The sequence below is a fragment of the Solenopsis invicta genome, chromosome 11 (assembly GCF_016802725.1).
Source record: "Solenopsis invicta isolate M01_SB chromosome 11, UNIL_Sinv_3.0, whole genome shotgun sequence".
In the NCBI taxonomy this organism is placed as follows: Eukaryota; Metazoa; Arthropoda; class Insecta; order Hymenoptera; family Formicidae; genus Solenopsis; species Solenopsis invicta.
The window spans coordinates 4,163,968-4,189,452 of record NC_052674.1 but is presented as its reverse complement, the minus strand read 5'-3'; the positions used below and the strand labels follow the sequence as shown (position 1 = coordinate 4,189,452).

The 25,485-nt window shown below is 35.1% G+C and overlaps 1 protein-coding gene and 2 long non-coding RNA genes across 7 annotated transcripts in view; 1 reads left to right on the top strand and 2 right to left on the bottom strand.

The window, feature by feature from the left end:
• Window positions 1-10,320, bottom strand: part of LOC120358981 — a 38,258-nt gene extending 27,938 nt beyond the window's left edge. Inside the window, exon 1 of the long non-coding RNA XR_005575877.1 lies at window positions 8,034-10,320. This is a non-coding gene — a long non-coding RNA (uncharacterized LOC120358981). The remainder of the gene's footprint in view (window positions 1-8,033) is intronic.
• LOC105194673 (tensin-1) overlaps window positions 1-25,485 on the top strand; it is a 203,578-nt gene that overhangs the window by 7,352 nt on the left and 170,741 nt on the right. The gene's annotated exons all lie outside the window — the stretch shown is intronic.
• On the bottom strand, window positions 12,507-25,178 carry LOC120358980. Its single transcript, XR_005575876.1, has 3 exons — window positions 24,922-25,178; window positions 18,178-18,328; window positions 12,507-12,834 (listed from the first exon to the last, which is right to left on the bottom strand). It is a non-coding gene; the product is annotated as an uncharacterized LOC120358980 (long non-coding RNA).

Here is a 25,485-nt window from a genome sequence, read left to right as displayed (position 1 = left end):
CGATAGTTTTTGTTCTCTTGTCTGCTTTCGTAGCAACGTCTCGGATCTATCTTGTCGCGCATATTTTTATAATATCTAAAATTATGGAGCAATAATTCAACATATAACAATTAACGAAAATGTCAAATATTTTTAATTATTAAAATTTAACATTAAACATTTAAAATGTTAACAGATAAAATACTCTATTTATTACTTATGTTTTGTTACATTAAAGATTAATGTTATATTAAACTTGTTATATTAAAGATTAATGTGTTTTAGAATATAATGTTATATAGATGTCTTAGAACTTTTAATCTTGTAATGTCATATTAAATTAAGTTTACATATTTCGTAAGAAAAGTACGTAAGAAAATAATAATAATAAATTGCATTATATAATATTTTTGAACGGCTAAATAAATAAAAAATATCTTAGCATAATTAATTAATTACGTTGAAATATTTTTGATTTATTTAATCTGTTTAAAAATAATTACAATGAACAAGTATTAATAGAAACGAGATCTTAACTTCATAAAACGATTGCATCATCTTTGCCTGAGATTAAAGTTGTATTATAAATGAGTGACTCTCGTTTCCCGTTCTGCAATTAAATTGAAGTGCAAGCTGCGAGTTCCTGAGTGGAGGCCAAGGTGATTGCATTAATAAATTTCTTGTTCTTTAAATGCTTGGCACTCAAAGGGATGCGCTTTAAAATTAAAACGTTACACTAATGTGTCGGTATAAAATATCAGTAGAGATAACTTCTGCAATGGGTCAAAAGTAAATTGAGAAATGTGCGTATTATTTATATTATAACTATACAGATAATTCGCCATTTCAAATATCTGTATCGATCTTAAAGTAAAAATATGCGCAATATGTTCAAACTAATCATTCCCATAAACTATTTACATTTACTTAAATTTTTTATTACCAACGAAATTAAAAATTTATTGTTAGTGATAAATATATCTTTTCTGTAAGCTTTAATTAGCAAGATATTTGCAGGGCTGTTCTATTTCTTCAAATTTATCAGAGATGATATTATACTTCTATCTGATTAAATAAAGTTTTTAATAAGTATAACATACTTGTAAAACTCTATTCTACTACTAATTTCTCTCAAGTATGAAATGGCGGATTTTTATGAATGGTAATCGAGCGTTCATCTTGCCAGAGAGTCGCTTTTCTACTTTTTACGTCGTAAATTAAGCGCGAGCGATATCCGGTGGAAAGAAAGAGCGTGACAGTGTTAAAGAGACTCTTAACGAGCATTAAGCCGCGAGGAATGCACAAAAAGGAAAAAAAACGAACGGACAGATACAAGGAGATTAAATCGCGCGATATCACGGTCGACGTCTCGACTCCTGCACCACTGGCGACGACGACGGTCGACCTCTCGAGATTCCTTTAATTGCACTTGCACGATTCGTAATTAAAAGTTCAACAATTAGGACACACGACGTATTCTCACATAGCATTGTCCGCGAAGGGTCACACTCTTGTGAGACAGTATTAGGTTTCTTGGCGTAAAGAGTGCTTCTAAAACATTGCTCTTTCAATCTCTTTTTGAATTAATTTTAAATGTTCACCATTAATCACGAATAATGCCGAGTAAAACTTTGATTGCTCTAGTCGGGAAAGTAAGTGTCGCAGACATTTTCTGCGTTAAAAATTCCATTCCATGTTTGTAAGCGCGGAATACAATTGTATATATAACATAGTGAATGTAAATATTATAGCTGTTTAATATTAAATATGCTTCTTTAGTTAATATTTTGCAAAATTATATTATTGTTACTGTCCGGGATATCTTGATTGCCCATTGTCACCGTGACAATCAGTTAATAAAATTTGTGATATTTACTTTATAATCTTATACATCATTGTTCCACGAGCGACTTCTATGTTGCATGTCGTATTGTTCTCCGATTTTAATTGATGTTTGTGGGCAGGAAGTGTTTCGTGCCAATGTCAAATATTATAATAATGCACAATACACTGTGGGAATAAAACAATGGATTCTATCGTACGATTTAATTGTAATCGTTTATGAACGGTAGTAAATCGTTCATTGATCGCGTAAAAAATAACTTACTAATCATATCGCTTTAAAAATAAGCATATCTTTTAACGATAAAGTCCAGCAGGACTCTGATAGCTTTACATTGACTTTTAACTTCTCAATAACTGCGCGCTGTCAACACTGATTCGCCGATTGCGGCAAGTAAACTTTTATTATTCACATGCAATAAGTCAAGGTTTCGTTAAAATGCCTATTTATACGTAGGATCCTGCGGAGATAGGTCTTCTCATCAAACAACCTATAATCATCCCGTATAATACAGTATAATTAACGTTAGACGTGCAAATTCATTTCTGCCATATTAATTACACGCTTTTAACGACGCGGAATGACAAATTCCAACGGCGCCATTCCTCATCGATCTTCGCGATTTTTTCGACTGTCTCATATCTTGTGAAAGAGAGACGTCAATCTGGTGTATAGATGTTGGAGTCTGAACGTCGAGCAATGGCAATAAGGAAGATATGACCGAGGAGCAGGACCTCCGCGCGCACGGCGACGTCCAATCGTTGGTTTATTGTTTTGAATAATTGATACGCCACTTCGACCGAGCCGCCGTCGGTTTCGAAAGGAATCGAAAGCTTCGTGTGTGGCACGCACTTGTTAGTATAAAGTTCAGAATGCTTTCTCATCTATCGATATTGCCTTTCGTACAATGTAACAAACTGAAGAAGTATTTGATATTTGAAGAAGTATTTGATGTGGCTATAATTGATTTAAAATAATAGTTAAGACATTTATATTTGTTATTACTGCAATAATGTTAGTAACAATACACTTAAATTTACAGTGTTGAATTTTATCCAATTTGAGTTATTTTTAATCATTCTTCTAGGTTGTCATTGTTCCTATCTAATATGTCGCCAATTTAAACTAAAACAATGAAGTTAAACAAGTAAATTATAAAAATGTTGAATTTGACTCAAATTTAATTTATTATTTACTAACATACATTACTAACATACACAATACAGACACTATTTATTTTAAAACCAAGCAATGTAGCTATAAAAATAAATTGATAAGAAATGTTATTTAAGGAATTGATTTAAATATGATTTGTTAATATGTAACATGCAATTATAGTCACAATGTCAAATACTTTTCTCTCAATGTAGCTTTACGATCTCTCTTTCGATCTAATTGTTCTATTAATCTTTGAATGTTTCTCTTTCAAAATAATACGTAATCTTTAAAAATAATATTTACGTAACTCTCTTTACGTTCGTCTAATGATCAATCTCGTTAACATTCATATTATCTCGATATTAATAGTCGATGTGTCATCCAGTGCGAATATAACTCATTTGCACTTTGCGATCGCGAAACAGTGGCGGCGAATACACACCTCTTTACGCGAGCGGGCGATAGTCCATCGGGCAAATATCTCGTATCAGCGAAACAGCAAATCTGAGAGCGTCAGCGGTGCGCCGTCGCGCATACGTGCAATATGATAATCCGCCAGACAATACCGGGAAATGTCAGGGAGTAAAGCGCGGCGTTTCCCGCGCTATTCCTCGCGAATGCAAAGCGTTTACGATCGGCTCAAGTCGACGTATGTGGGAAAAATATCTCGCAACGACGGCGACGCGCCGCGAGTTTATGATCGGTTAGCTGCGCCTGACAAAAATAGTTTACGACAGCCCGCCGTCCGCCGATCTTTCTCGTTCTCATCCTATCCGCGTTCCCGGCCTCTTCGCAAGGCCTTTTAGGCCGACAGAAATATTTTAACGCACGAATGGTTATGTTTATTGTTGCTCGTATCATTCCGAGTTAGAGAGAGGTCCAGCCGTCAAGAGCACATAATCTTCGCGGGACTGCGCGCAAGCGAGCGGCATAAACGGAATGGAGGGCGTTAAGGTGTTTTTTCGATCATTAATTTCGATTAGCCGACGGATAACAATAGCCGACTCAACACGGTCGAGATCGACTAAATGAGATCGTAAATGTTATCTATGAATATTAAGTGAGTTTTTTAGTCTGATACTTGTAGCGCAGTTGTCAGACCATTTTTTTCCCGACGCTAGTGGATAAGTCGCGCGTTTATCAGATACATATAATGGCATGCTCAAATGAAGAGATTATTTACAGTATCGTGTTTATGGTCTTACAGCTATAAAAATTCCTAAGTGCTTTATTACACAATGCCGTTGATAGAGTTATCTTGAAAATAATAAATGTATGAATAACGAAGACAAAGATCCAAGGGAGCTAGGAAACAAATTCGATTTTGTAAAATCTATATACTTGGAATTATAATAAACGTAACGTTATTTAAATTTCATAAACGACTATAGTGTTAATTAAAAAAAGGCAACACAATTATTTTTCTTTTGATGCACAAGATTCTCCGAGATTGGTTATTAAATAAGTCAACAACGTGGGTAAAAATAAAATCACGCTCGTATACTTATCCAAAGTGCAAACAACGGCGCAATCTCGTCCGTGTAATCGCATTTACTCTTGTCGGTGCAGCTTCGGAAAACACAGAATTGTGTCGTGCATCGCGTAAATAGATAGCACAGGCGAACGAAATCGCAGCGGAGCCAACCGGACCTGCACGGTGGTGGCGCGTTCGCGACCTCTCGGTTCGCGAGGACCCGTAATTATATTTTCTCCAATTGGATCGTGCCGGAATATTTCCCGAGCGAAACTTCGTTTCCGCGTCCACGGGATCGCTGTGATCCCTAGTAATCAGCTTGGCAAACTCATCTCGTCGCGACGGCGGTCGGACGGCGGTCGCCGAGGTAAGCACGAGGTCACCGGATGATTTTAGATGAGGACACGATTATAATGAGGACAGACGAGCCGGGAAAAAGAATTGGAATTCGTCGTACAGAGTCGTGCCCGCGCGCAATCGCGACTACCGCTGGATGAAATGAAAGAAATAATGAATGGATGTGCGTGCTGTGTGTTGTAGCTTCGCGTACAATTAACGGCACATCCGAGGTGGAGAATGCGAGGCTAAGGGTCTCCGCAACGGTGAACAAACCCCGGTAGTAGTCCTTTCCCTCGACCGCCCACGCATTCACCGAGAAGAGACAAGTGTCGCAAGCCGGCGGTGATTTCGAAAGACAGACTACCGCATGTGACTTCAACGACACTAGAGAACGACAGTCTCGGATTGAGAGAAAATTGGGACGCTCTTACTTTTTTTTTATGCGACTCTGACGAGGAAAACTAACAAACAAATTTAATAAAAATTAAAACGACCATAATGCTGTGTCAACTTCTTGTAATTCAGACTATTCTGCGATTATTGTAAATAGTAAAAAGAATTGAAGAATCTATAATAATTCTTACAAGAAATAAAGGTATTTTTCTTTTTGTCGCCATCTTGAAGAGAACAAAACTAAAAAGATATCGAGTAAAGCGAAGAACAAACTCTACAATGTATAAGAGGATAAAGAGCGTAGATCAGTTAAGGATAATATAGTAAAGGCGTTTAGCTGAATCGATCAGATAGGACTTTGCATGGCTCTTCAGTGGCACCCTCGTGCGTTCGTGCAATGTCTTTTCTTGATTTATGAGCGACACTTACAAGCCGTAACTTTTCCATCTTTCTTCCTCGATATGTATTCTCGCGATTTCTACGTGCAGTTTCACGATTTATGTGCCGCACAAAAGACTGTCTGAACATTCATATAACTTCATTTCGTTTATAAATGTGAATCGATAATTATTTTAAATTCCTCAGCACTTCCGAAAGGATTCCTTTCTAGTAATCCAAGAAATGTCAAACGTAAAAGTCTATAGAGGAATTACCATTTTCGAAAGACGGCATCAATAATTAGCCTAGCACTCTCTCTCTAAGCGATGAATAATCAACCGTTAAATAACAGATAAACTCTTCAACGCTAAAAGTATGGATCGCGCAGTCGTTTTCAGAATTACGGAGGAGCTCTTAGCGGCACGATTTATCGTTCGGTTACGATGCCGACTGGGCGTTTCACTTCATCAACGATATCGAGAACGGGTAAGGATAATGGGCCACTAAGCGCTGGACCACTGGACGGAGTACGTTGATATCAAGATGCGCGCAATTTAAAGCCCTCTGTAAATCGCTAGAAAATCCCTTCTATCGTTTTGCTCCCTGTCCGAAAGTTCCGGCATGTTAAACCATGAAAGATAATTGTGTTCTCTCTTTGTTAAAAAAAAAGAGAAGAAACTATAAAAAAATTATTATAAATCAATATCGTGTAAAACATTATGATTATTATTTCGACTAACAGTAACATAAATTAAACGTTTAATAAAATTTTTCTTGCATTTCCAATTTGTACGCAAATAGAATAGTTTTATAATATTTAGAAAAAAATTTGATATTTAAAAACCATGTTAATTGTCTAAAAAAGACTTTGTATCTCGCAATAGCACTGCAAACGCGCGGAGTTTGATCGTTTGAATAAATGTGTAAGCATGCTTGCGCTTCCTGTTTGGACCATTAGCTCCGACAAGGGCCGCACAATCGAGCCGAAGGATCAAAGTGTACGTAATGGTCGCGTGCTGACTTATACGGCGAGGACGACCGCTTGGATTCCCACGAAAAGCACGATTACGGCGCGCGATCCCTTTTGCTACTCGAGAGAACAAAGGTGAAGATCAGAATTTATGGGTGGAATTAATTTACGGGACGGAATTTCCGAATGAATCTTAAATTGAGGAGACCAAAGATTCGGTCTTCTCAACTGAAAAGGACATTCCTTTCCTAATCATTCATCTTGTTATTCAGATTTATTTTTCTACGTAGACTAGTAACTATAATTTTATTGTATTTTTATTAAATAAAAAAATTCCTTTTATGTAATTCTAACATCGAATTTTCAAAAGTAATGTAAGCCGAAAGATAAAAGATTAATATATCCTCATAAAAATATATTATGAAACAGAAACTATAAAAGATCGGATACTTTACGTTATAACATTTCATTATATAACGCAAAATTACAAGGAAAGATTTTGATTTTATTAAAAGTCTCGAAGAACAGAGCAAAACACTGGTTCGTGATGCGAGAAACTAGTTGTTGCGTTACTACAATAATTATATTTTCCGCGACAGAGAGAAAAACAATCAGGACGAAGAAATCAATGACTTCCGAGATTATAGATATCAATAAGGTATATCAACGTTGCCGTTCATTACATCGCTAGTTATGAAACCGCAGGTGTAACGTGCCACAAAATCGCTTCTGTAACTACCAATACCGCATTCCCGTAATAACTACGATTCACGTGACGCATACCATCCAGCGATATCCCCACGCAATTTGTTGAAACTATATTTTTTCCAATTCAGAACGTTACGTCATTATAGTTATTAACTCCGATTATCTTGACCGCGCTATACCCCCAAGTTCGTCACGGTGATCACGGATTTCGATTTACACAAAGACGCGAGTCATAGCGGATTTCACCTCTACTTAAATCCGGTTAACTGGACTGTCGTACGTGATTTTCCTGCAGAAACACACGCGCGTTTCTCGACGCTGCGCGAAGAAAATCGAACGTGATGTAGGTGAATGTCAATTCTTATTTCACGAACGTACTTTTTAATTGATGATTAATAAAGTATAGATGTATATTTTTCTATATTAATTAGTGAAGAAGTCTTTTACTTATAATTATTACATAAAAATTACGCGATTATTAATGCATTTATTGTTTTCAGTTATGTTTCCTAATATGTATGCAACAACAAAAATCTGTATAAAATTTAATAACTTGCTTGACAAAATTTTTACATAAAATGAGCAATATAATTTCGTGCTTATACCAAGATTAAATATTTGTACTAATTTGTCCCAGCTTATCTGGTCCAAGCAATAGATCTTCATGAAACATACGTATCTAATATATTTAATTCTCTCTAATTTTCGGACGTGCTTTTATTTATAAGTTATGTTCATATTTGATTCAATTTTCAGGAAGATCCATTACAATAATAAAAGATTTTACTCACCAATACGATGCTCGAGGCTGAGTTGTAATGACGTTGACGTTTCCGGATTTGAGTTGGCACAATATTCTGTTAATATGAAAAATATATATAAAGTTCCAGTGGCGTTTTTTTTTTTTTTTTTAGTTTCGAAGTTCCTATAAAAATAACAAAAAATTTTACCCCAGTTTTTACCCCAAAAATAAAAAAAAATGTGTTAACTTCGTGAATCTAGCACGACACCTCCTCCTCTAAAATACAAGAAAACAATAAATATTAATATATTTGACAAAAGTACTAGTTAGTATTATGGAGTTCTATCACTGATTGCAAACAAAATTCATACAATTAACATTTTTTTTTACACTAAAATATTAAACATATCGATACTTGGAAAAAACATATCATGTTTCCTACTATCACAGTTCCAGTAACAGTTCTTGCTAGTTCTGATACAGATCTAGCAAGAACTGTTGCTGGATCTCTACACAATCATTATTAAAAATAATTCTGGCGATTGCATATTTAAAAAAATTTTTTAATATGAACCAGCATATTAGGCAGCACAATACTTGAACAAAAAGTGTCGTGCTACCTAATATGAAAACAAATAAAATTATAATTCAATATTAAAATATTAAACGGTATATTTCGTTGTCAGATAAAGTTCGACGTAGTCCAATGACAATCCGTGAAATCCATGAAGTCTACGAAGTCCGATAAAATTCGGTAAAATCCGGTGAAACTCGATAAGGTCCATCGAAGTCCATGACAATCCGTAGAGTGCGATAAAGTCTTGAAGTTATAAGTCCGGTGTACACCTTTCTTCTGAATGGTTATCCCGAATTAAATGTTAAAATGTATCTTGAAAACGAAATGCTGGAAAGTAAAAATGCTGAAAAGTAAAAGTGCTGAAAATAAAAATGCTGAAAAGTAAAAATGCTGAAAAGTAAAAATGCTGGAAAGTTCAGCGTGGATCACCACACAGTAGTAACCACACAGTACAATACGTTTTAATTTAACAAATTAATATTTCAAGTTTGAATACTAGTAAAATATTCAATTCTTTATGTTAGAAAGTACTTATAAATACATTTCAAATCTTACAGGTAATTGTAAGATTCAAAACTAACTAAATAAAATATTATTTTTTATAAGTTCAATAAAACCCAGCGTAGTCCGTAAAATCCGACAAAGACTGATGAAGTCCAATGAAAACCATGACAGTCCATAAAATCTGGTGAAATCCGGTGAAATCTTGAAGTCTTGTAGTTCGGTGTATACCTAATTTCCCAGTGGTCCATAAAGTGCGTAAAGTCCGGTGAAATTCAGTAAAATCCGACAAAGTCCGACGTAGTCCGATAAAATCCATGACAGTTTGTATAATCCATGACAGTCCATGTAGTCTGGTAAAATCCGGTGAAATCTTGAAATCAGAAATCTTGAAGTCTTATGGTTCGGTATACACCTATTTTCCTAGTGGTTCGTAAAGTGTGTAAAGTATGGTGCAATCCAACAAAGTCCGACAAAGTCCATGATACCCCAACAAAGTCCGATGAAGTCCATGACATTCCGTGTCAAATAAAATCAGGTGCAATCTTGAAATCTTGAAATCTTGTAGTCCAGTGTACGTCTATTTTTCCAGTAATCCATGAAGTGCGTGAAATCCAATGAAATTCAATAAAATTCGATAAAATCTGACGTAGTCCGACGAAGTCCATGATTGTCCATGAATTCTACAAAGTCCGATAAAGTCTGGTAAAATCCGATAAAGTCCTGCGTAGTCCATAAAGTCCGGCAAAGTTCGGTGAAATGCAACAAAGTTCGACGAAGTCCATGATACTCCGACAAAGTCCAATGAAGCTCGTGACATTCCGTGTAGTCTAATAAAGTTCGATGCAATCTTGAAATCTTAAAGTCTTCTAGTCCAGTATACATCTATTTTCCCAGTAATCCATGAAGTGCGTGAAATCCATTAAAATCCAATAAAATCCGATAAAATCTGACGTAGTCCGATGAAGTCCATGACTGTCCATGAAGTTCACAAAGTCCGATGAAATGTGCTAAAATCCAATAAAGTCCTGCGTAGTCCATAAAATCCAGTAAAGTCCGATGAAATCCAACACAGTTCGACAAAGTCCATGATACTCGGATAAAGTCCAATAAAGCTGGTGAGATTCCATGTAGCCTAATAAAGTTCGATGCAATCTTGAAATCTTGAAGTCTTCTAATCCAGTGTACATCTATTTTCCCAGTGATCCATGAAGTGCATAAAATCCAATGAAATCCAATAAAATCCGATAAAATCTGACGTAATAAAATCTGACGTAGTCCGATGAAGTCCATGACTGTCCATGAAGTTCACAAAGTCCGATGAAATGTGCTAAAATCCAATAAAGTCCTGCGTAGTCCATAAAATCCAGTAAAGTCCGATGAAATCCAACACAGTTCGACAAAGTCCATGATACTCGGATAAAGTCCAATAAAGCTGGTGAGATTCCATGTAGCCTAATAAAGTTCGATGCAATCTTGAAATCTTGAAGTCTTCTAATCCAGTGTACATCTATTTTCCCAGTGATCCATGAAGTGCATAAAATCCAATGAAATCCAATAAAATCCGATAAAATCTGACGTAATCTGATGAAGTCCATGACTGTCCATGACGTCCAAAAGTCCGATGAAGTGTGGTAAAATCCAATAAAGTCCTGCGTAGTCCATAAAATCCAGTAAAGTCCGATGAAATCCAACAAAGTTTGACAAAGTCCATGATACTCCAAAAAAGTCCGATAAAATCCATGACATTTCGTGTAGCCTAATAAAGTCCGGTGCAATCTTGAAATCTTGAAGTCTTCTAGTCCAGTGTACATTTATTTTCTCACTGATCCATGAAGTGCGTGAAATTCAATAAAATCCAATAAAATCTGACGTTGTCCAATGAAATTTATGACTATCCATGAAGTCCACAAAATCCGATGAAGTGTGGTAAAATCCGATGAAGTCTTGCGTAATCCATGAAGTCCAGTAAAATCCGGTGAAATCTAATGAAGTCCCATGAAGTCTGATAAAATCTGATAAAGTCCAGCGTAGTCTATGAAGTCCGGTGCAATCCGATGAAGTCCGACGAAGTCCATAACAATCTGTATAATCTGGTAAAGTCCGATGACAGTCCGTGAAGTCAACAAAGTTCGATAAAGTCCGGTGAAATCTGATAAAGTCTAGTGTAGTCCATAAAGTCCGGTAAAATCCAATAAAGTCCGACAAAGTCCGATGACATCCATGATAATCCGGCTGAGTTCAATAAAGTTCATGATAGTCTGTGTAGTTTGGTAAAGTCTAAGAAAGTCTTGAAGCCAGGAGTCTTAAAGCAATAAGTATTGAAGTTAGAGGTCTTGAAACCAGAAGTCTTGAAATCAGAAATCTTGAAGCCGGAATTCCTGAATCCGGAAGTCCCAAAACCGAAAGACGTAAAACCGGAAGTCTCGAAGCCGGAAGTCCTGAAGCCAAAAGTTCTAAAACTGAAAGTCGTGAAGCCGGAAATTTCGAAGACAGAGGTCTTGAAGCTAGAAGTCTTGAAGCCAGAGGACTTGAAGCCAGAGGTCTTAAAGTCAGAAATCTTGAAGCCGGAATTCCTGAAACCGGAAGTTTTGAATCCAAATGCCTTTAAACCGGAAGTCCTAAAGCCGGAAGTTCTAAAGCCGGAAGTCTTGAAGCCAAAAGTCCCGAAGCTAAAAGTCCTGAAGCCGGAGTTTTGAAGCAGAAAGTCTTGAATCCGGAAGTTTTAAAATCGAAAGTTTTGAAGAAATAGATCTTGAAGTCAGGAATCTTGAAGTCAGACGTCTTGAAATCTTGTAGTCCAGCGAACACCTCTTTTCCTAGTGGTACACTTTGACAAGAAGTGTTGTGCTATCTATTTATCGCAATGTCCATGTGTCGTGGTCCATATATTTAGAAAAGGTATTTTTAAAAATGTAATCACCAGAACTATTTTTAAAGAACTCTGCCAGAACTGGCGAACACTGTAGCTGGAACTACGATAAATAAGCAGCACAACATTCTCTGTCCAAATGTTTTACTGGTTTGTGTATTAAAAAATTATTTAAAAAAGTGTGCAATCGCCGGAACTATTTTCAAAAAATGGAATAGCAAAGAACTCTGCTAGAATTGACAAGATTTGTCGCTGGAACTGTAATAAATAAGCAGCACGATCTTTTTATCCAAGTGTTGTGGTATGTTTAATATTATAGTACAAAAAAAATATTATTCATGTAAATTGTTTTTAAAATTGCAATCATTGGTAGAACTTTGATAGTACTAACTGGAACTTTTGTCAAATGTACTAATATTTGTTTTCTTGTACAAAAGAATGAGATGTACCAGATTCGCAAAGTTAGCATATATTTTCATTTTTGTTTTTTTGTGATAAAAATTACAGAACTCTTCGTTATTTTTATAAAAAACTTCGAAATTATAAAAAGTGTCCTAGAACTTTATGTCTTTTTTTCATATTAATAGAACGTCGTGCTAACTTCACAGATCCAACATTCCCAGGCTTTTTTCTCTTCTTCTCGGATTCATTCGTTGCACTTGCATAACACAATAGTCGCGAAAACACGGTTATTTACGATCACACGCGACGCGCATTTTACATCATAATGAAATTGTATTGAAACAATCGCAATGTCTCACTAATTAAAAAATTATGTTATTATTCTAATAGCATGCGATATTGTGCTATTAATAAAACTGAATTAATGACTAATTAAAACGCGATCATCCGAAAACGTATGTGTATTCGACAACTCATGTGTTATTCCACACTCTTAATCTGAAAGTAAAAAAATATCAAAAGTTTTATTTTTATTTAACGCAAGATAAATTCAAATTTAAGCATTATTAAGAAAATCTATTATTCGTGCGTATATAAATGTTAAAATAAAACAATACTTTCAAATTCTTATCCTTTAACGCTGCGATTCTTAAGTAACATGAATAAATTATTCAAAGTGTTGTTTTGATCAGAATAGCTGATACATTTATTAGCAATTAATCACTGGAGTTAATTACATATGCTAATAGGTGAGCTAATTCCGTGTAGAATATTATTGCGTTTAGGTTCTCCTCGTACTTGACACGATTGCATCGAAACCAATCGAAACGCAGTAATGCGGCAACACGTAGAGTGGCACGCGTCACTATCCGTCGATTCGTATCTTGCAAATAGCAACATTATGCACAGCGGATTGCATAACGCTTGGCAGTCAAAACAAACATCAAAGCTACAAAATTCTTATTGTTTTTTAATTTTTCAATTTTATTTAACATAAAATTATGCCCTAAATATTCTATTCCTTACATCTTTCAAATTAAAAAAAAAAAAAATGAAGTATTATCACAATTGCTGCGCATTGTTTACATTTTTATATGCAAATTTTTTAACTTTTAAAATAATCATTTGAATATTTGATTAATTAATCTGTTTAGAATAGAATTATAAGAAAGTATGAAGAATTGAATTCTTTATTATTTATTTTTAATGTAAAAAGTTAAATGTATTATTTTGAAACTAAAATATATTTTTTAAAAATATTTTTTAAATTAAAAAATTAATATTATTTATTTAATAAAAAATAAATTTAGTATCTCTAATGTGATGCCAAGTTCAAACAAGATTAATTTCAAAGTCGCGTATTATTACGTTATTAAATCATTATGCAATTTAAAACAAACTACGGTCTAATAAAATTTCAATGTATAAAGTGTAATAAATCTATATAAATCTTTTCCCTTAATTATTAAATTTTAAGAGTATATCTAAAAATAAACTTTATCTAACTTTCCTAATTAAATCGTGATAATAAATATAACAAACATTACAAATTAATTTTCAAAATCTGTTTATTAACTCACGTGCAAATTTTATATTTTGAACTATTTTATACATTGAATATTGGCAAGGTATTAATCTTATATCGAAAAATGTATGTAATCTATTCATTAATTTACGTAAACCCTCTCTCAAGACTGTTTCAGCAGAATCGCGATTATAAATACCTTAAGTCTTAAACAGCTGGATAGTATAATCAAAGATTCTTCTGCATTCTCTTTATTCAACCCTGCCTTTTCTTTTCTTTCGATCTTAAATATCTTCGATAAGACTTTAGTCGATCGAAGAAATTCCGATCTAAGTTAAATGCCACGTTACAAGCTCGGACGATTCGAATCGCGATGTCACATCGTTAAGAAAGAACAGGGAAAGAGCAGACAGGAAGAGGCACGGAGTAGGGAGGAAAAAGAAACTCATGAGGTCTTTGATGCCAAGCAGATTAGAGCAGGTCGGGGACGCTTGGATCACGGATCCCGCCTCCCTTCTATCTCTTTTAGTGCATTCTCTCGCTCGTGAATACCTGCACTACGCCCTAACGGAGAAGCACACATAATCGAACGCGACGCCCTTCATAGGGCGCATCTGGGCGGCGACGACACCTACGAAAAAAGAGGAACCGGTTTTGTAGGAGTTCAAAGAAGCGTTTAATCGCGGCCTTGTTAGAATCCTCACGCTATGTTCCATCAAACTTTCAATAGAAATTGGAAATCGAAGATACGCTTATAATAAGCAATAATTGATTTTCTTGAAAAAAAAGTAAAACACTAATAAAATTTTATAAATATAATAATAAAATATATTGAAAAACTCTATTAATTGTTATCTGCGCTTGCACGCTTGTATCATTAAATCTATTTAATTTTAGTTGTTGATTTAGTCTATTTTTTCCTTTCGGCAGTTTAGTCACGCGCGAATATAATCCGCAAAACGGGACACGATATATTTAGAAGCACCGATTATTCGAAAACAAATCTAGAATCCGTGAGCTGTCTTTCGCGTAGACGATCTAAAATGTAGAGATATTTCTAGCTGATTTCGTAGAAACGTACACGAACACGTGCCTGTTACGCTTAAATCACCTATAAATAATGCAAACTCCCTAACGTGCATCGATGTGCACATCGCGACCCATGGCGCCGCGCCGCAACGCGTCTTGGATGAATTTATCAGGCGGTCGTTCGTCGTACTTCCACCCTCTCGACGACGTTCCCATACATTTTTCTCCCACGTCTCCGTGGAAATCTTGCGCGAGATCGCGTCACGCCAGCCGCGACATGTGTTGGAGGAGGCGATCTCGGGAACGGCTCTCAATCTTATCGCGATCGTGACTCGAAATCCGTCGAGCGAATGGCGATCTGCCGCGGAGTAACGTCGAAGATTTATTTTGCGTTCTCGCGTACGAAACGGTTTTCATATAACTCTTTCGCCGTTTAGTCCTTCTTAAATAATGGTTCGTATTCATCACACGCAGCGACAAAATGATAATAAGAATAAATCAGAATCAGTCTCGGCCACAATTTAGCTTTAAGCGTGCGCGAAACGTGTCTATATTTTAGATCTGCATACGCTGGCAAATAATTCTGAGCACCGCGCGTTTTGCTCTAATAATGCAAAGCGCAATGCATCTTGCTTATGTGTAATCAGTACAATGAATTAGAGATAGGGAAATGAATTATGCTGAAGTAAAATATCCATGGGATTAAACCGACGGTTGTAGGGTCAAAGTTGGAAAAAATTTGACTTTGATACACGTGCGCTCGCATTCGTTTAAAAGCGCTCTCGCGCTACGTCAGATTCGAATTTATTAATTCAATCCCCGTTTCCTGCAATATTATATCATACTAGCGAGAAAAGGTCGCATTAACATAACGACTTTCCTCTACATTTCGTGAAATCTTTTCGGACACTTTATACAAAGAAAGCGTACGCGCACGAATTTCGTCGCTGAAGCTATAAGATCCTTCTTATAGTCGGAGAACGTGCTCTCGCGATACGACGACATATTAGCGGCATTTAGAGTTATTTAGAACCTGATGCAGTTGCTTTATCCGCTTCAAAGCGAACTGTGACCACGAGAACATTTCTTTTATTCTTCTTACACATTCCAAGATCATATATTCTATTTTTTATTATTTCCAATCTCGAAAGATAACTACTCCCTCAATGATTAATAATCACGTCGTCACGTTATCCTGTATATCGATCTAAAATATCGAAATTTTTCGGTTGAATATTTTTCTGGGCCGGACCGCTGAGACTGTTCGAAATATATTCGAAAGAACTTGTGATTTTACGAGCAACGGGTGTTTGTGTGGACGAGAGATCATTGGCGGTTGGGAAATATCCAGGTTTGAGGCGCGGCATACGAACAGCCACGCGCGCGCGAACAAAGAACGTGAAACGTTTTACGGTTTATGCCGACCGGATGGACCCTGCGGTCAACGACGATACTTGTCTCGGATGATGTTCGACGTTGGCCTACGAAGAAAGATCCCGCGCCTTTTCGCGCATTCTGGTGCGTTATACCGAGATGTGCGAATATCTCGCGGAACAATGGTCCAGTGGTTTAGTCAGAAGAGCTTTTCGTCTTGAGTTAGGACCGTGCGCAATTCTGGCACAATAGGTTCTTAGAACTTAGCATTCGTTTATCGACGAAAATAAGACGTCACGGAAAGTCGTGAAAGTTTATTCGAGAAGCATGAGGGTCCTAAATTACGAATATAAACACGTTAGCTTTACGCTAGGATGCAAATTCGATATTAGTGTAAAAAAAATATTACATTATTCAATGTCGTAAATTATTTTGAAAATTTTAATTACTTATTTTAATAAAACAAAATGTTATAAATAAAATTTATTTTAATCATAACAGCATTCCTAATAATTTTGTATATAGTTCGATCATTTAGCGTAATTATCATTTCTGTATTAAATATTTAAATTTAAAAATAATAGCAGAAATTATAATCTTGTAAAATAATTTATGGAAATTGAAAAAGAAAATGTAGGAATTTATTTAAAAAAGACATTTGAGAAATTATCGTCAAAATTAAAGTAATCTAATTTCTATCGTTAACTGCAGTGCATTCCTAGATTTTTAGAACTAACGAGCTTGTCGGCTCATTAGTCGAAAATTCGGGTAAAGCCGACATACCCACGTTAACATGAATAAAGTTTCCTTCATTCAACATAGGAAGTTACAAATGCTTCTTGATAGAGTATAATGAGCTGCTTTGATGTAACATATGTTTGATAAGATTAATAGTCAGCTTTGAACTTAATTGTAAACACGTTTCGATTTACGCTTAAATCCGTTAAGAACGTTAAGTCGAAATCATTAACTCGGATTTCTCCAGCCGCTTATCTGGCTAGAGAACTCCTCGACCGTCATTTTGCACGAAGGTTGAAAGGATTAATCACATACGAACGACGTCGCTTGACAAAGTCACGAGTAAGCGATAGAACGCCGCGGAAATCGATAGATCTCAGTGGGTGGATCGGTAGAAACGTCTGCGCAATTGCGCGTCGTGAAAGACGAGGTTGTGTGCCCCGCATAAGAATACCAACGCGACTGGGAGGCCACCCGTGGAACTTGTTTTACATAATCGGTCAGAGGGGTAACGATGGTTTCTTTTTTTAATAAACCGGATGCATATCTTCATACGTTTCTTTACAGAGACGTACACTTCACGGTTATGGTTTAGCGATCTGACCAAGGAGATCACCGAAGGAATTTATTTATAGTCGCTACACACCTTAACTTGTATTGTTTTGTTGGACGTATATATAAGATACATATGTCTTAATAATACTAACATTTCTATCTCTATTAAAGGTAGAAAATTATTTCTTACATTAACAATTTGCTTCTTTACTCTTTGTCTTCTAATCAAACTAATTGAATATTTTTGGAAAAAAATAATAAAATAAAAATTGCAATGAGAATAGAAAAAGCAATTCTAAATAACCAACTGCAATTTTTAACTGTCTCGAAGATAGAGGTCAATTTTTCAAGAAGATAGATGTAAGAAGCAGAACCGACTTCCTCCCAACTTGTCTCCCGATCCTTCGGAATCGGATAACAGTTAATCTCCACTGGAGCTTAACCAATATATCTACCATTTTCCAAGATCTCGAGTTACGTGATCAAAATCGCAATTCCGTTTTCGCCGATTGAAGCACGGCACAAATAGCCTGAATGCTTCGTAAGACGGGCTGATAACACGGCCTCTTGAGGCTAAGCTTTTCTCTTCAGATGTGTCGAAACATAAAAGGGCGACTTACCTTGCTCTTGCTGAGTGGGCGTATTGTCCAAGTGCTTCCGTCACATTCCACTCGATGAAGAACGAGCGAGCAACAGCAACGAGCGCTGCTTGTCCTGGATCGCAATCTTCAAACGACGCCATACAGAAGAACGCCTTTTTCAGATTTCTTTCTGTTAAACATAACAAAGAAAACACAGTTAGAAAAAATGCACAATATTTCATGAAAAGACACTTAATCATCAATAACTACATTAGCAACATTAATTGATGAGCGATAAATATGCAATGTTACTGTGACCATTCATAACTATTTATCACATAAACGTTACTTACAATATTTGTTATACAATAAGTAATATAAACGGGGAAAGTATTAGGGGCGAATGGTGCTATCAGAAACCAAATTTTAAAACCATTAAATGATTTTAGATGCAAAACTAAAAATTTTTTATTATTATAGTTTATAATATTTCAATATTTATATGTAAAAAATAATTTATTATAATTGTACGAATAAAACGTATATAAAACATTGCTTATATTTCCTCTGCATATTATATTCATGACTTACAAGAAACTCTGACTTAGCAAATAATAACAATTATTCTGCGCGCTCGCTGAAAATTAACAAACAATGCTAATTTTCTAGAGAAACTATGTCTCGAAAACACAACTTTATAGAAATTATATGAAATAGACGCGAAAATTTTCTTAACTTTAACCTTAACTTTACAGAAAGTGTATATACAAGTATACATGCCCTAGAAACATTCTTGCTATTCTTTTTTCTATCTTTTTTTGTACATGTACAGATTCAAACATTCCTTCCTGTTTTGCAACGAAGGAGCAGTAACAGTCTGTTCGTTGCGGAAGACAATGGCTCTGACTGGACATTGATGGATTTTCCCTTCTGCTTGACACGTGTTAACAACCACGCGAAGGTCCAGACCTAATGATTTATGCAACAATTGTTTCTGTACATGCATCTAAATACAATCCGCAGTTACTTCAAGAAATGCTGCTTATACCTTTAACTTACAGTGCATGTTGTCAATGGAAAAAATTTTAACTCGATGCTTTTTATAAGACATTGAATAACTCTAGTCGAATTCACTTAACTTTATTAACGAATATTGCAAATTATGTTGCAAATTATGTTTATATATTTACTTTATAAACGCGGTTTGAGATTTTAAGAGAATTCATCAGAAAACTCCTTATTTATATTTGCGGAAACATTACTCACGTTCATAGTTCTTGCTAGTAATAGCAATCGGCGCCAGAACGCCAATATAATAGTGTAGGAATACACCGACAGTTAATTTTAGACAGTCAACGACCGGTGCAACGACCGCATTACATAAGTAGCGGAAACGTGCCAAAATCATGCGGCACGTTTCTCGAAATCGACCACGGTTGTGCATCACACCTTCTACTTCTAAACAACATAAACAGAATCATTTCAATCCGTTTATTCTGCGACAAAACACAATTGCAACTTAAATTTCCCGATACATATACTACAATTTAAAAAAACTTCAAAAAATATATAGAATTCCTTTAATCAATAGGACTTTATGGACTGACTCGTTTGGAATTTACGGTGAATGGCTTTACGTGATCGTTTTACGCACGCATACTACGCAACGGCGTCGCTTTGAAGAACGCCGCTGCGTACGTCGTCTCGTTGCACTCGTATGTTGCTCTTACCCACGCGGAAGTCGAATTTTCTGATTGCTGATAAAGACCAATTTACGAGCTTCTCGGAACGATCGGTCTCCTCAGGCCAAGTACATACGCGAAACGAATGTATGGTTGATTTTTTCACTGTTTCGTAACGTGATTAATCAATAACAAAGTGCGTAGTTTATATATTTTAATTTAAATACGCATATACACGGAATAAATAGAAATCGATTTTCTCCCATGTTTGGTAATTTGTGCAATTTCAAAAGATTAAATTTTTCAAAAAATTCTACGTATAAATTGATAGAAAAAAAATATTTACTGATATTGTATACATTAATATTAAAAATCTGACGTTATATTCGAAAGAGAGTGTGTAAACAAGAATTTCATCTCTTGAAATTGCTGATGAATGCTGAAGAAGTTGGTAATTATTCTTCTCATCTTAATAAATTAATAGACAAAATATTATATTTAATTTAATAATACCTTACAATTGCAACAAAGTAGGACTCTACGCGCGGCGCACCTTCTGTTATTTCAGAATCTCGTATTGTAATATCTCGGTCTCAGTAATTGCGTACAATACGAGTGGAGAACGAGCAAGATTGTAATACGTTTAATTAAAGTCTATTCTGACATAACTATGTTACAATCGAATGGCGTGAAAGCGATATCGATGCGAGTAAATTGATGCGTTTGTTGGAAACGGCGTCTCTCTCGCGTGCGGCAGAATATTTGCGATTATATCGTTGAGATCGCATTAACTCGGCATATAGTTTTCTCACTCGGAGAAAATAACTCGGTCTTTGTAATTTCTACGGGCCGCACTGACAAATTATCCGGAGTCAAGAGGATCGTGTTAAAGATCGCAGCGCTTTCTAACTCGCGTGTAATCTCGTCTGCGCACCCTCACTCGACCTTTCAATGGAATATTATTATAACAGTACGGTAAAAAAAATATACCTTATAACGGCAAATTGATTCCGCATTAACGAAATGTCACGATTGTAAATCTTCGATAAATATGTACTGCGTTATAAATAGTCGTATATGAAACACTATGTTTCATAGTGAGAAATCATGTATGGCCCATCCGGGTGCATATCGTGAAATGTTATCCACCATTCGGAAAATTTTATATTTCATGCATGTATAGTGAAATGCACTTTTCTAGTATTGTAATGAATTCATATAAATTTCCACCAAGTTGTGTGAAGAGAAACATAAAACAGCAATGTACTTTATTAAGTCATTTATTCCTTTGCAATTAACTGGAATTTTTTTGTCGACTATATGATATTTTAAAATTTCCATCTCAATTGCGAAATTTAAAGTATCTTATAATTATTTCCTTTAATATTTTAACAGTTTAATTTAAAAATTAATTGTATCAAAATCAAAATTAAAAATATGAAAGTGTTAAGATTATGACAGTTTTTACGTTAGTTAGCATAATAAATTTTTTTACATTATTAAATTTAATATTAAATTCAAATTTTTGAAAATTAAAATTTAAAGAGCCTTGTTTGAAAGAACATAAAACATTATTTTACTATCACCTATTTTTACTTGAGTTTTTACAAAAAAAATTTAATTGTTCGATTTTAATAAATTTAGGAAAAGTGGGTTACTGTCTGTGTGTTGCGGCGATTCAATTTGATTTTCTAGATTTATTAAAATTACACGATTTCTCAAAATGTGAATATTTAGGAAAGTGATTACAATTATCTATTAAATCAGTATATCATACAAATTAATTTAAATACTTTTGCAATCGAAATAAACGTTTTAGTAATAACTTTTAATTATTTGGTATTAATTTTTCAAATAAACTCACGTTAGATTTAACAGACCGTTTTTTTAAATTAACGCGGAATACAAAATTGAATATTTGGTATACACATATTTATTCTATAATGTTCAAAGTTAAATAAATTGATTGGAGCATGATCGTGTGGTTCGTTGTTGCGGCATACAATACGTTGTGTCTATAAAATCGCGCTATCATTCGCACGGTGAGGCTCGAATGATTCGATATAACCTGGTTTTATTATTATCTTTCGAAACGCGATCATTCCCTACGAACAATCACTGATTATCATAATCTACGCAATTAATTTACTCCCCGATTAACAATTCGTAAGCGTATCGAGATGACAATCGTTTATTATTTCCTGTTATTATTATTGTGAGCACTTGTCCCGCGTTATTACTTAATTCTCGTGATTATTTGTGCGCGATTTAAATCAAAATTAATAATCGAAATATTTTTCACATAATTTACTCATACAAAGCAGCAGTCAAAGAGATAACTGAATTATAAATGAATTATAAATCGTTTGATATGATACATGCGCATATACGGACAATTATCTCGTAATAATACTTGTATGTATTAAACAGAATAATAGTACTTGTATATATACACATCGCGTCTCGATTCAATTTTTTCTTCGATGCAAATGTAATTAGTCAAACCATTCCGGTTTGCAAACGCGATATAATACCCAAATCGTCGAAAAAAATTTACCGTGCAAAATGAAAAGCGCACATTCACAATTCATTAATCGAAGTTTTTTGAAACGTAAAAAATTGGATAGCTGAGAATTAGCTTTTTGTAAATATTTCGTAATAATGACGAGAATCGGTTGATAGATTAGCCTTGAGCTTTGTTACCAACTTATACTACTGCACGTTGTGTTTACGACAAGGTCGCCACGCTATCATTCGCGCAGTGAGGCTCGAACGGTGCAAGTTTGATTCCACATATTATTTTTTTCATGCTATTTTTCGAAACGCGATCGTTTTCCTTGGACAATTTACTAATTATCATAAAGTCTCTGCAATTAATTAATTCTCTGATTAACAATTTGCAAACGAGATGAGATTCAATTTATCGATTGTTATTATTATTATTATTATTATTAGCATTTGCCCGTATTATTACTTAATTCTCGAGATTATAGGCTTATTGCGATTATGAGCGAATCCCAGTTAATTATCGAAACATTTTTTTGACAATTTATACATACAAAACAAAAATTACAGCGCTAAAGAACGTGAATTATAAAGCATTAACTGTAATACGGACAATAATTTTCCCGTAATAATACTTGGATGCATATCGCGTCTCGTTTCAAATTTTTCCTCGATTTAACTGTAATTAGTCAAATAATTTCGAATCGCGAACATAAAGTATTATTCAGTTGTCGCATAAAATTTATCGTGTAAAGTAGAAGGCGGAACAGTTCGTTTATCAAAATTTATTTAAAATCTAAAAATACAAAACGTTTGGCTGAGAATTAGCTTTCTGTAAAGTTATGAAAAATTTCCCGAGAACGCGACGAGAGTCGGTTCATATACATAGTTATTAGGTTTATTACTGGCGCGGCGTTTTAAAGCAAGGTCGCCGTGCTATCATTCACGAATGGCTTTACATATGTATATATGCATATACCCTCATGTTAACTTGCACAACGCGATCATTCCGTACGAACAATCACTAATTATCATAACCCACAAATCGAAAACCTGTCAAGATGATAATCCTTCATTGCTATTTGTTATTATTATTATTATTTGTATTGTCTGACGTTATTGCTTAATTCTTACAATCATTAGGTTGTAAGCTTTAATCGGAGTTAATTGCACAGTCATACAAAAGTAAACATTTTTTTAAATCATTTTTTTACAATTTCAATTACGCCACTTTAATTCTTACTTTACACAAGGGTTACCCATTTTATTTGCAAAACAATTTTTTTTATGTATCTAGTACCCTGAAATTTTACAAGTGAGTTATATTTTTTATCTAGTTTCATTTTTTGCCAGAAACATTTTTTTGGAATGACTGTAACTCGAGCAATCAGGCTTTATTTTTTACATATTATCTATTTCTATTGAAGAAGTATCTAATACATATTGGAATTTTCAATGAAAAAAATCACAATTTATATTTTTTTTACATTTCTAAATGTTTTATTTTTTTGTTTTTTCATCCATAGTATTTTAATTACAAACAAAAGATTATATATTATTTATATAAAATAAAATAGTTTTTGGTAAAAAAAATATAGCAACTTGTAAAGTTTCAGGACGTTGAAGCCACTAAAAACATTTAAAAAAAATTGTTCCACAAATAAAGTGGGTTCCCGTCCGGTACAGTAATGGTTAAAGTATTGTACTATTTTTTATTTCTAACATAAATTTATATTTATTACTGTATAATTTTTTATATGCATAATTAGCACATTATAAATCAGGAAATTAAAGAAATAATGCAATTATACAAAAATAAATCTTTTTTTTAGTACTTGAACAAAGTTGAATAGAATAATTATGTATTTAATCTCATGATTCATAATATACCAATTTTGTCGCCGAATTCGTTTTTAGCTTTCAAAACTCCATCAAAAAATATTTTGTTTGTATATCAGGTTTCAAAAGTATTGAACTGTATTACTGAAGCAATTTTTCGCATGATTTACTCACACAAAGCAGTTGACTGTGCAATACATACGGACAATTATCTCTTTTAATACCGAATTCTAGTGCATGTACATCGCATCGCGTTTAAAATTTTTCATCGATTGAAGTGTAATTCGAGTAGCCAGACAGATTTCCGGACTACGAACAGTGCGAACGCGATATAATACGTTAATAAGAGTAATAGGTACGCGGTACAAATTGGCGCGAATCGAGGTTAGCAAAAGGGAAATCGTATGTATATTAACAGCCGCCCGTTTGTTAGAGAATTTACCTGAAATCTAAAAGAGACAAAATATTCGGTTGGAAAAACATTAGCTCTTTGCCAAGTGCGTGGATACTTCGCGAAAGCGACGAGTGTCGGTTGCGGTTGGTAAATAGCTCCGAGATGTGTTGTTACGCAGCGCGGCGTACGTCACAGCGCATTGTTTATAACAGCAAGGCCACCGCGCCGTTATCGTTCGCGCGGTGGGACTGGAGCAGGTATAATATAGACGGCACGATACAAGCCGCCCTGCGTATCTCTCGTAATACATTACCCAACAAAACGATCGTTCTCTACGATGATTATAGATTAGCAGTTCCGTACCTTTACTCGATCCTTGCGACGAACGAGCAGAGACGAATCGTCATCGGTATCAAATCGAAGTGACGCCGCGCGCCGATATGCATTCATCTACGCACATCGCGAAGTAGCGCGAAGTAGTGCCTTCTGCCTCAAGCTTTTCAATTATCGATGATTAAAAATTATCTGAAATCCAAAAGGGACAAAATATTCAACTCGAAAAGAATTAGCTCCTTGTAAAGTCGTGGATGCTTCGCGATAGCGACGAACGTCGTTTGACAAATAGCCGCGAGGTTTGTTGTTATACGCGGCGCGGCGTACGAGACGGAGCATTGTTTTTAACAGCAAGGCCACCGCGCCGCTATTATTCGCGCGGCGGGACTCGGCAGGCATAGACGGCGCGATGCGAGCCGCCCTGCGTATCGTAATACAATACCCACCAAAACACAATTGTTCTCTACGATTATCATAGATCAGCAGCTCCGTACCTTTGCTCCATCCTCGCGAGCGGAGTCGCCAAGAGTACCGAAGCACGCCGCGCACCGCTATACAGTCGCCTACGCACATCGCGCGAAGTAGTGCCTTCTG